Source organism: Leopardus geoffroyi, chromosome B3 (assembly GCF_018350155.1).
Source record: "Leopardus geoffroyi isolate Oge1 chromosome B3, O.geoffroyi_Oge1_pat1.0, whole genome shotgun sequence".
Lineage (NCBI taxonomy): Eukaryota > Metazoa > Chordata > Mammalia > Carnivora > Felidae > Leopardus > Leopardus geoffroyi.
Window position 1 is genome coordinate 85,282,563 of NC_059337.1, and position 13,622 is coordinate 85,296,184.

Below are 13,622 nucleotides of genomic sequence, written 5' to 3' on the forward strand. Positions count from 1 at the left end.
TATATAAACCACAGCTTTAATTATGATAATTAGGTGAGAAATGGTATTGAAAGTTACTTCTATAATGGCTGATATGTAACCTTCCTTTGCTTTACTTCATAGACTTTTAACAGAGCATTTTGTGTAATTGAAGATTTGCTCTCCCACTAGATTGCAAACTCCCTCAGGAGAGAGACCATATAGGTTGTGTTTAAAGGTGTATCCCAATCTTCTTGCGAATTGCACTTTATAAAATGTGCTCAAGGGGTGCCTGGGTGGCTCAGTCGGTTAAGCGTTGACTTGATTTCTGTTCAGGTCATGATCTCATGGTTTGTGAGTTCAAGCCCAATGTCTGGCTCTGTGCTGACAGTGCTGAGCCTGCTTGGGATTCTCTCTGTCTCTCCCTGTCTCTCCACCCCTCCCCTGCATGCCCTCTCTCTGTGTGTCTCTCTCTCTTTCTCTCTCTCAAACAATAAAAAAAATTAAAATTAAAATAAAAAAATAAAATGTGCTCAATAAATATTTGTTGAATGGAAGAATGGATGTAAGTTCCCATTTCTTTCTCTTGCACAGGCACACAGTAAATGGTGAATGAATGAAATAATTTTAGAAAATAAAAAATGTAACATATCATTAGTAATAATTATATGTCTGGCATACCACAAAAAGGAAACACTATTGTAAAACACATTGGCATAAGTTTCATGTCAATATAGCATGCCCAGCCCACTGACTGATTTTTCTTTTCCTTAATGATGGAAATACTAACATCCTTTGAAAGTGTAAGCTCTCCCCTCTGGAGACATATTTATTGTGAAAAGAAAAACCCAGAAAATTCTCTTTGAAATATTGCTTGTGAAAACTAGAATTTAAAACTTAAGTTTAAAATCATGAACATTCCATAGGTCACCTGGGTGGCTCAGTCCGTTAAGCCTCCAACTCTTGATTTCGGCTCAGGTCATGGTCTCACAGTTTGTGAGTTTAAGCCCCACATCGGGCTCTGTGCTAACAGCATGGAGCCTGATTGGGATTCTCTCTCTGCCCCTCCCATGCTCATGCTCTCTCTCTGTCTGAAAATAAATAAACTTCAATAAATAAATAAATAAAATCATGAACATCCCAAGAAGTATATGTCATTATCAATCTTCCAAATGTGAACATGTTACATTACCCTTTTTTATAAAGTCAGGTTAATTCAAATTTGAGATTTTTTAAATTAATAGATCAACTTTTAATAGGTTTTGTTTTTTTTGGTTAGATTTCAGGTTTATAGCAAAACTGAGAGGGAGGTATTGAGATTTCCTATATATTCTATACTCCCACATATGCACAGCCGCCCCCGTTATCAATATCCCCACCAGAGTGGTACATTTGTTACAACTGATGAACCTACACTGACATATTATTGTCATCCAAAGAGCATAGTTTACCTTAGGGTTCAGTTTTATTGATATACTTTTTATGGTTTTGGACAAATGTATAATGACATGTGTCTACTGTTACAGAATCATACAGAATATTTTCACTGCCCTACAAATCCTCTGTGCTTCACCTATTCATCCCTCCACCTAACCACTGGCAACCACTGATCTTTTTACTGAATAGACTTTTGTAATAATTTTAAATTTACAATAGTATGGCAAGTTCCCATATGCCCAACTCCCACACAGCCCAAATAATAAACTTCCCTTATTATTAACATCTAATGTTATTATGATATATTTATCACAATTACTAAGCCAATACTTGTATGTTATTATCAACTAAATTCCATAGCTTATTCAGATTTTTTTTTTTTGATCTAATGTCCTTTTTCCATTCTAAGATCTTATTCAGGATAGTTTATTACATTTAGTTATCATTTCTCCTTAAGCTCCTTCTGGCTGTGATAATTTCTCACATTTTTGTTGGTTTTGATGACCTTGAGAATTTTGAGGAGAAGTGGTCAGGTTTATTAAAGGATGCCTCTCTATGAAATTTGTCTGATGTTTTTCTCATGATTAGACAAAGGCTGTGGCTTTTAGGGAAAAGATCACAGAGCCTAAGTTTTCTTTTCATTACATCATATTATCTACTATCAGCATGAGTTACTACTGTTTTTTTTTTTTTTTGGTTTTTGATTTTTGAGAGAGAGAGTGTGGGCACATGCCCACATGTGCACATGAGTGGGGGAGGTACAGAGGGAGAAGGAGAGAGAGAATCTTAAATAGGCTCCACACTCAGTGTGGACACGGAGCTCGATTGAGGGCTCCACTCTGGGCTCTGACAACCATGAGATTATGACCTGAGCTGAAATCAAGAGTCGAGAGCTTAACCCACAGCCACCCAGGCACCCTGAGTTATCACTGTTAATGTTGACCTTGATCACCTTGTAGTTTGTCAGGTTTGTCAGGTTTCTCCAATATAATTGCCTTTTTTATACCATACTTTTTGGAGGGAAATCACTATGTGCAGTCCTGATTTCTTAGTTGATTGCATTTTATTTTACAAGGTTGTACAGTTTTACTTTTTTTATTCTTGTACATTTAAGTCTATTATGTTAGACATTGTATCTGTTTTAGTATCATTACTTGTGAATGAGAAGGTCTAAATGCCAACTGTGTTACAATGGTAAGAGTAGGAGAAGCATGCTTGCCAAGTCAATCCTAATGAAACAAATGGCAAGGACCTGAAGTTAGCAGTTTGAAAATTAAGAACCCAAAGTGATCAAGAGGTTGACCAGCAGTTCTTCAGGTGCCTGGGTGGTTCAGTTGGTTAAGCATCCGATTTCGGCTCAGGTCATGATCTGACAGTTCATGGGTTCAAGATACATGTGGGGCTCTATGCTGATAGCTCAGAGCCTGGAGCCTGCTTCAGATTCTGTGTCTCCCTCTCTCTCTCTCTCTGACCCTCTCCTTTTCACACTCTGTGTCTATCTCTCTCAAAAACATTTAAAAATATTTAAATAAAACATTTAAATAAACATTTAAAACATTTAAATAAACATTAAAAAAAAAAAAGAGGTAGACCAGCAGTTCTCAAAGTTTTTAGTGTCATGATCAAAATTATCAAGGAATCGCCAAAGAGCTTTGCTAATCTATTGCGTTATTAAAAATTAAAGCTGAGGAAACTACAAAATTCTGACGAAATAAATCAAAGATACAAAAAAAATGGAGAGATCTCTTATGTTCAATGAATAGAACATTACATTTTTTTAAGATGTCACTTCTTCCTGGGGCACCTGGGTGGCTCAGTTGGTTGAGCAACCAACTTTGGCTCAGGTCATGATCTCATAGTTCATGGGTTCGAGCCCCACATCGGGCTCTGTGCTGACAGCTCAGAGCCTGGAACCTGCTTCGGATTCTGTGTCTCCCTATCTCTCTTCCCCTTCCCTGCTCTCTCTCTCTCTTTCAACAATAAATAAATGTTTTAAAAAAATGTCAATTCTTCCCTACTTGGTCTATAGACTCAATACAATATCAATCAAAATCCCAGCAAGCTATTTTGTAGCTTGGAAAGACAAAAGATCCAGCATAGCCAAAAAAATAATAAAGAGGAACAAAGTTGTTGCAACCTGATTTCAAAACTTACTATATTACTATAGTAATCCCGACAGCATGGTATTGGTGAAAAATTAGACACAGTAATCAATGGAGCAGAATAGAGAGCCTAGAAATAGACCCACCCAAATATAATCACCTGGTGTTTCACAAAGGAGCAAAGGCAATTCAACGGAGAAAGGATAATCTTTTCAACAAATGGTGCTGGAACAAATTGGACTTCCACATGTAAACCTTACACCTTTCACAAAAGTTAACTCAAAATGGAACATACCTAAAGGTAAAATTCAAAACTATAAAACCTCTAAAAGGGGGCGCCTGGGCGGTTCATTTGGTTAAGCTTCTGACTTCGGTTCAGGTCACAATCTTGGGGTAAACAAGTTCAAGCCCTACGTCGGGCTCTACGCTGACAGCTCAGAGCCTGGAGCCTGCTTTGGATTTTGTGTCTCCCTCTCTTTCTGCCCCTCCCCAGCTCACGCTCTCTCTCTGTCTCTCAAAAATAAATAAAACATTAAAAAAAATAAATAAAACTTCTAAAGGAAAACATAGGAGAAAATCAAGGTGAGCTTTCATTCAGTGATGAGTTTTTATTTTATTATTTTAATTAATTAATTAATTAATTAATTAATCAATTTGTGATGGGTTTTTAGATATAGCACGAAAGCATGATCTATGTAGGAAAGAAAATTGACAAGTAGGATTTTATTAAAATTGAAATTTCTGCTCTGCGAAGATACTGTTAAGAGAATCACAAGAAAAACCATGGACTGGGAGAAAATCTTTGCAAAACACATAAAGGACTTGATTAGAATATACACAGAACTCTTAAAACTCAATAATACAAAAACCAACAACCCAATTGAAAAATGGGCAAAAGGCTGAACAGACACATCACCAAAGAAGATATAGAGATGACAAATAAGCATATGAAAAGATCCTCAATATCATTTGTCATTAGGGAAGAATTAAACAACAGCGAGATGCTACTGCATACATACTAGAATGACTAAAATTCAAAACACTGGCAACACCAATGCAGGGCACAGGAACTCTTATTTGTTGCTGGTGGGAATGTAAAATGGTACAGACCACTTTGGAAGACAGTTTGGTAGTCTATTGTAAAGTTAAACATTGTTTTACCATAGGAACCAGCAAGTGTACTCCAAGGTATTTAACCAATTGATCTGAAAATAAGTCCTTACAAAAATCTGCACATCAGTGTTTATAGTGTCTTTTTTTTTTTTATAACTCCAGAAGCTGGAAGAACCAATATGTGCTTCAACAGATAAATGAATAAGCAAACTATGGTGCATTCATACAATGGAATATTACTCAGAACTAAAAAGAAACCAAGGTTCCTCCATGAACATACAGGGATGAATCTTAAATGTGTATTACTAGAGGTGCTTGGGGGGCTCAGTTGGTTGAGTGTGCAACTTCAGCTGAGGTCACGATCTCACAGTTTGTGGGTTTGAGCCCCATGTTGGGCTTTGGGCTGACAGCACAGAGCCTGCTTCAGATTCTGTCTTCCTCTGTCTGCCCCTCCCCCACTCACATCACATTCTCTCTCTCTCTCTCTCTCTCTCTCTCTCTCTCTCTCTCCCTCCCTCTCTCTCAAAAATAAACATTAAAAAAATTAAATAAAAATTGCATATTACTAAGTGAAAGGAGGCAGTCTGCAAAAGTTACATACTGTATGATTGTCATTATATGACATTCTGGAAAAGGTAGCATTATGGCAACAGTAAAAATCAATGGTTGCCAGGGACCTAGGGGGAAGGAGAAAGAGTTGAATAGGTAAAGCACAGGGAATTTTTTTAGGGTGGTGAAATTACCCTGTACGATACTATAGTTGTAGATACTTCACTCTATGCATTTATCAATATCCATAGAACTTCATAGCACATAGAGTAAATACTAATATATGCAAATTAAAAGATCATTTAGGAGAGCAGAGGATCCCAAGTTGGGACACAGAATGTGACAAAATAATCTAACTGTATTACAATGTATGAAATAACCTCACTGAAGAAGCTGGGTGAAAAGGAAATGAATGGAATCTATGAGATTACGGGCTAAAGAAAATGCACATAAACACTGCATTCTAGTTGATAAAGTTGATTCCCATGTAGGTATGGGTTACTCTGATACTGCTACACATGTATACTGAAATTAAATAAGTAAATGGATGACAAATGGTGGGACTCAAGTTTCTCACTTGTTGGAATAGGAGTTAAAAAAAAATTTTTTTAATGTTTATTTATTTTTGACAGAGAGAGAGAGATAGAGCATGATGGAGGAGGGGCAGAGAGAGGGAGACACAGAATGTGAAGCAGGCTCGAGGCTCCAAGCTGTCAGCACGGGTCCCGATGCAGGGCTTCAACTCACCGAGAGTGAGATCATGATCTGAGCTAAAGTCAGACACTCAACCCACTGAGCCACCCAGGCACCCCTGGAGTAGGAGTTTTTAAGATAAGCACAGGGAGGAAGGTAGAATGATCCATTTGGTAGTGGATTCCAGTTGGAGACATCAATATGAGCACATATTTAGCTTAATATAGATACAGATAGTTACATATAGAAATAGTTACAGATATGTTTCTACAGATGGAGTAGTAAACTCCTATGTATTTCCTTGCTCTGTCAGCTGACAGGGCTTAGAAGCAATGATAGTCTAGTAGCAGCAAGCATGCCTAGCACCAGATCTTGGTTTTTAATACCACTTTCTGATAGAACCAAGGCTTTTTGGAACAATGGCTTATTCTAGGACTGGGGCAGGAAAGTACAAGATCAGCCTGGACCATTTTGTAGTGCCAGAAAGTAAGGAAATGCTACACACACACACACACACACACACACACACACACACACACACACGATGTAAGTATGTTAACTGAAAAAGCATGCAGTGGTCAAAGCTGAAACAATGTGAATGACAAAAAAAAATTAAAGTAGTATTAGATTATAACTCAAAATATAACATAAATATCCATGAGTGCATATTGATATAAATAATAATTTAAAATTATTTAAAATATTTAAAATTATTATTTATATCAATATCACATAAACGGAGAAGACAAATCTGCCATGCAAAAGGAATTCCAAAAAACATATGTAGATACTCAAAGAGATGGAAAATAACCCTACATCTTAGATATGGTCTGCACATGATGAGTTTCTTCCAAAGTGTCCAGAATGGAAGAGGTGGGAGGAATAACTTTACAGTGGAGAAACAACAAACACCGTCAGCTACATGATCAAGGTCGACATTAACAGTGGGAAGTTACCTTGACAGTGTGCGCCCTTGATATAATGTGATGAAAATGGCACTTCACCTCTATTGTCCTTCCTCCCCCAAACCTATACCCTCATTCTGATAATGAGAAAAATATTAGCCAAATCCCCAATTAACCAGTTAATTCCTCAAAACTGTCAAGGTAATCAAAAACTAAGGAAAGTCTGAGAAACTATCACAGCCAAGGTGAACATAAGGAGAAATGATAACTGAATTTTATAAAGTATTCTGGATGGGATGCTGGAGTAGAAAAAAGATGTTAAATAGAAGCTAAGGAAATCTGATAAACTATGTAGTTTAGATAACAATAATGTATCCTTACTGGTTCATTGTGACAGATGTACCATATCATCTCTAAATAAAGGAAACTGGATGCAGGGCATATGAGAACTCTGTGTGTTATTAGCCTAGTTTTTTTCTATAAATCTAAAACTGTTCTAGGGAAATATAGTTGACTCAGTCAGTGGAGCATGTGACTCTTAATCTCTGTGTCATGAGTTTGAGCCCCATATTGGGGGTAAAGATGACTTAATATAAAACTAAATAAAAATAAAACTGCCCTAATAAATGAAAGTCTCCTTAAAAAGTGTAACCTGAGAAAATTTAAAATTAGTTTAATACTTAAAAATAACAATGGTAAGCCAGTGCATGATAACATTTATGATTTTTTTGGAAATATATATTATTGAACAGACATGTTTATGAAAAAATAAAAATACCTATTTTTCTTAAAGCTTATTTATTTTGAGAGAGAGAGAGAGAGCGAGACAGAGAGAATGTGAGTTCAGGGGGTGCAGAGAGAAAGGAGAAAAAGAACCCCAAGCAGGCTCCGTGCTGTCCACACAGAGCCCAATGCAGGGCTTGAACTCACAAACTGTGAGATCACAACCTGAGCCAAAATCAAGAGTCGGACACTTAACCAACTGAGACACCCAGGTGCCTCAAAATACCTATTTTTTCAAAACAAAAACTATTTGGTGAGAAAAGTATTATTTTCCTTTTTTTGCAAATCTCTTTTATATTTGGCTTAATAGAAGACAGCTGGAGTCTTATGATGCCATATATTAAGTTTATTTATTCATTTTTGAGAGAGAGAAAGCAAGTGGGGGAGGGGCTGAGGAAAAGGGAGAGAGAGAGAATCCCAAGCAGGTTCTGCACTGTCAACACAGAGCTCGAGGTGGGGCTTGAGCCCACAAACTGTGAGATCATGACCTGAGCTGGTCATGTGTCACCAACTCGGACTTAACTGACACCTGACTGAGCCACCCAGATGCCCTGCTATATATTCTTTTGATTGAAGTATATGAGAAAAATGTGGTTGCATAGGATATGTAATCGGAAAAGAGGAATATTTTAATAGGTTCTTTCAGATAATTGTTGACAATACACTAAAACTAAACTAAGCTAAAATGAACATGCAGTAGTTGCTTTTTTTATTTATTTATTTTGAGAGAATGAGAGAGAGAGAGAGAGGGAGAGCAGGGGAGGGGCAGAGAGAGGAAGAGAGAGAATCTCAGGTAGGCTCCGCACTGTCAGCTCAGAGTCTGACGTGTGGTTTAAACCCATGAACCATGAGATCTTGACCTAAGCTGAAACCGAAAGTCGGACACTCAACTGACCTGAGCCACCCAGGCACCCCAGTTTCTTTTTTTTTTTAAGTTTTATTTATTTATTTTGAGAGAGAGAGAGAGAAAGAGAGAGAGAGAGAGAATGAGAGCAGGGGAGGGTCAGAAAGGGGACGCTAGAGAGAGTCCCAAGCATGCTCTGTGTCATCAGTGCAGAGCCTGATGTGGGGCTAAAACTCACAAACTGTGAGATCATGACCTGAGCTGAAATCAAGAGCTGGACACTTAACTGACTGAGCCACCCAGGCGCCCCAACAAGTGGTAGTTTCTTAAAGATTAGTTGCAATGTGGAGTACAAAAGCATATGAGTAAACTTTTGGTATTCTTTACATTAAAATCTTGCACTTTACATGAATCTCCTACCCAGACATAATTTTGTAACATTATGCAATTGCTATTCGGAAAATAATTGTTCACAAGTTATACAGACATTCCGAATGTTAATACAGTTCATTAAGCAATATAAAAATTAAAAAATCACATACATCAGAAAATCCTTTAAGTATTAGATGTTATATTCATCACGGTGGGTAAAAGTTTTCTAAATTCCTAATTGTCATTTGGAAGCTTGGATTTTATCTTGGGAAACAAACAGTGTCAACGGTTTTACGAAAAGGAACAGGCTCACTTTGTTTATTTGATTTTTTGTGAAACTATTTGTCAAAGAACCAACTCTGAATATCTTTAGTTGGTCAGTTCATTCCAGTAAAAATGCCATTCCTTGAATAAAGTTGCTAGGTCAGCGCACAACTCAATTGCACAGGTGTTTTTCCTTAAGACCACCAGTGCACGTCAGCGTGCAGCATTACTGCACTATACTACTTCCCATTTTGCCAAAGAAAATGTTAAAAAGATGTGTGCTCAGTACTCGGGATTTCATTCAGAATAATTTTACTGCTTCATCAAGGACATTTGTAAGTGAAACTGGCAGTGAAGAATATGAAGAATATTTGTACACTTTGGTGCCACTGTCTTCATGCTCACCTGCCCAGCACTGCTTTAGCCCATTTTACCCAGCACTGCTTTAGCACCATCAGTTCCAATGTCAACGTATTTTGTCATTTCTTTCTGTTTGTAATTTCATAGATTAAGATTTAATTTTTAGAGAAAATGCAACATTCACGCAGAAGCCAAGAAACACTAGAAGAAATATTATAATTGGTTAAGGACAGAGAGAGCTGCAAATCATATACAATGGATATAGAACTCAAATGAAATATACTTTTAAGGAGGTCTGTTGAAGCAAAGACTGCTGACGTTATTTATTAGCATAGTGAAATGAAATGAATTCTAAGAGAAGGGAGATAAGTAGACTATATCCTATATCCTGTCTCTCATGCCCCAAATTCAATCCATTTAAAACAAAACAACTGTTTTACCATAATCTATTCGGCCCTGCCAGATATGTGACCTTTGCCTGTTTCACCAACCTCACCCCATGCCCCTTTCAACCTTGAACACTAATGACCATCCACAGCAGTCTCTTTTTTTTTTTTTTTCCAACGTTTATGTATTTTTGGGACAGAGAGAGACAGAGCATGAACGGGGGAGGGGCAGAGAGAGAGGGAGACACAGAATTGGAAACAGGCTCCAGGCTCTGAGCCATCAGCCCAGAGCCCGACGCGGGGCTCGAACTCACGGACCGCGAGATCGTGACCTGGCTGAAGTCGGACGCTTAACCGACTGCGCCACCCAGGCGCCCCCACAGCAGTCTCTTAATTCCTCAAACATGAATACTCTAAGCACTTTCTGACATCAAGACCTTTACATACACTATTCTTTCAGCTTATAAGATTCTTCCTTTCCCTTCTAGCTGGGCTAACTCCTACCTACCTCTTAAGTCTTAGCTGAAATATTACTTCTTTAGAGAGGCCTTACCTAACACCCACTCCTCCTCTCAGTCAGGTCTCCATGTTATATACTCTCAAATCACTAACACAAAGCATACCTCAACTTGTATAGTTAATTTTTAGTATTTACCCCTCCCCTTTTCTGTAAGCTCTATGCAGGCATAGGCTGTTTCTGTATTGTTAACCAATGAATATCTCTTGAAATCAGCATAGTATCTGGCATGTAGTATATATTAGATAGTTAATATATAAATATGAAAAGGGACTTTTGATAAGAATGGATAAGAAATTACAATGGGATATTTAAAAATATTAATTTCTTCCATTCAAAAAACATGTATGTTTTTAGCCACTTTGGTCAGAACACTTTCAGCTGCAAGAAGCAAACAAAACCAAGCAAAACAGCTTCAGTAAAAAGAGGAACTTATTGGTTCATGTAACTGAAAGTCTAAGGATTAACATTGAACACATGTGGATGCAGGCACTTAAATAACGTCAATCAGGAATCTTTCTATTTCAGCATTACTTTTCCTCTGTGTTGGTTCCCATCCCTGCTGCCCTGTTCCAGTCACATGTGGAAGGAGAAAAGATCCCAGCAAAATTAAGCTCATATAGGCTTAATAGAACTTTTAATTTCACAGGACAAACTTCCTTCATGATAGTTCCAATAAAAGTTCTGGCAATGTCCATCATGACCTACGTTGGTCTACATGTCCATCCCTGAACTAGAGAATATAATATTCTGATTGGTCACCTGAACCATATGGGCTGAATGGAGCAGAGTGGTTCTTGAAGGGAAAGTCAGGAAACTATTACCTCAAAAAGGGGATGGGGAGTGGGGAGGCCAAAACAAAAGATAGCCACTTTACACAGAAAAATTATCTTTAGAGGAACGATACAGATTAAAAATAAAACTGCATACAAAATATTTACCCTTGAGAAAATCTTAGAGACAAAGAAAATTTCTCTACTTAAAAAAATTACAGAGGCGCCTGGGTGGCTCAGTCGGTTAAGCGGCCGACTTCGGCTCAGGTCATGATCTTGCGGTCTGTGAGTTCAAGCCTCGCGTCGGGCTCTGTGCTGACAGCTCAGAGCCTGGAGCCTGTTTCAGATTCTGTGTCTCCCTCTCTCTGACCCTCCCCTGTTCATGCTCTGTCTCTCCCTGTCTCAGAAATAAAAATAAAATGTTAAAAAAAAATTTAAAAAAATTACAGAAAAGAACGGAAAAATTAGACTATAGAAAAGAAAATGATAATTTGAACCATGAGACAGTGGAATAATAATAACATAAATACGCTAGCAGAAACGTCATCAGATTTATACTTCAACTAATCCCAGAATTAATTTCTGCGAATAGAGAATACAGGGATGGGTCCTGTGCCAGTGAACAAGTTATTTCAAAGCACTTTTAGGTGGTTTCATTCTTAAGCAATTGAAATCATGGTCTCATATAATTGGTATAATTATAAATTGGTCTCATCTAGTTGTCAGTGTAGGTCCCTAAAGCCCCTTTAGTTTGAATGATTCAAATGTTTACCCTGATTTGAAGCTATTAGTTGCAGCCTGTGGTGTTCTGCCTTTGTTTTTCCAGCCACCAGCATCTGGCCAGGGTCACTCAGCAGGGACAAGGTTTGTGGATTGTACATTGACGTCTCAGCTCCACCATGTGGTGACAATTGGAATTAAGTCTGTCTCCCTTCAGAGGCAGGATCTGCTGATTAAAAACAAGTAAGCACAAGGAACATAATGAGGGTGAATCGGTGTAAAAAATGGACTTCAAACTGCTTCTGTATATCTACTTTATTCTAGACAAAGATGAAATTGAACATAATACACATGGAAGTTTTAGTATTTTCTTCCTGTCTCCCGGGATATACTCCCTGGGTACATATGCCCCACTTTGGAGACCAGTGACCTAGAGAAATCCTCACACATAGGGCCCAAAAGATACATGCAATATTCATTGAGACAACTATTTTTTTTAATTTTTTTTCAACATTTATTTATTTTTGGGACAGAGAGAGACAGAGCATGAACGGGGGAGGGGCAGAGAGAGAGGGAGACACAGAATCGGAAACAGGCTCCAGGCTCTGAGCCATCAGCCCAGAGCCTGACGCGGGGCTCGAACTCACGGACCGCGAGATCGTGACCTGGCTGAAGTCGGACGCTTAACCGACTGCGCCACCCAGGCGCCCCGAGACAACTATTTTTAATAAGAAAAAATTTTGAAGCAAGTTACACGTCCATTAATAGGCAAATAATAAATTTTTAAATATTCATTTGAAGGAATATATGTACTCAGTGGAATACCTGACAGCAGATTAAAATAACTGGATTAGAGCTACCCATATCACCATGGATAAATCTCAAAAAATTGATGAGGGAAAAGGAAGTTGTAGGATGATGTGTAGTATATGACACCTCTTTAAGCTATGAGCACTTTAGGGACACCTGGTTGGCTCAGTTGGTTAAACATCGGACTCTTGATTTCAGCTCAGGTCATGATCTCACAGTTCAGTTTGTGAGACTGAGCTTTGAGTTGGGTTCTGGGCTCACAGTGAGGAGTCTGCTTGGGATTCTCTTTCTCCCTTTCTCTTTCTGCTCCTCCCTCTGCTCTTTTGTACACTGTCTCTCTCTCAAGATAAATAAACATTTAAAAATTAAAAAATAAAATGTGAGCACTTTAAAATATGTTAAACAATCCTATATATTATTTATGGATACATAAATATACAAGAATAGTATGTACATGTGGGTGACAATCAAAATCACCAAAGTCAGGATAATGGTTATTTTGGAAAGAGAAAGGGAGAATTGGGATTGAGGAGGGGTCTAGAGCAAATGTGGTTAAATGTAAGATTTGAGAAAGCTAAGAGAAGGGTACTGTGTTATACATATAATATGCTGAATATCTTATTATGTGTTTAAATTACTATGTAATATTAAAATATTCCATAAAAAGATTTTTAAAAGTACCCCAAGGGGGGATATGGGAGGAAAACTAAAAGGATAAAGCCAAAATTATCTTATGTCTACTTTATACCAAAGCAAACACAATAGGAAATAGAGTGGTATAAAATCACCTACTTGAATACTAAAATGACCAAGAATTATGATAGGCATCCCATTGGAGAGAATGAGCCAAGAGCTAAAATCTTCAAAAAATGAGGGGGAGTGACCTGAAGGGTATGCAGATGATAGCCACAAGTAGAGATCCTGTGTCATAGCCTGATGACAAGCTGGGGGTTTTTAGGCAGGAGGGAGAAAGCATCATCTGGAAGGAACCAGGAGGACAAAGAACACACCTACTCCATGACAGGGCCCGTTGGGA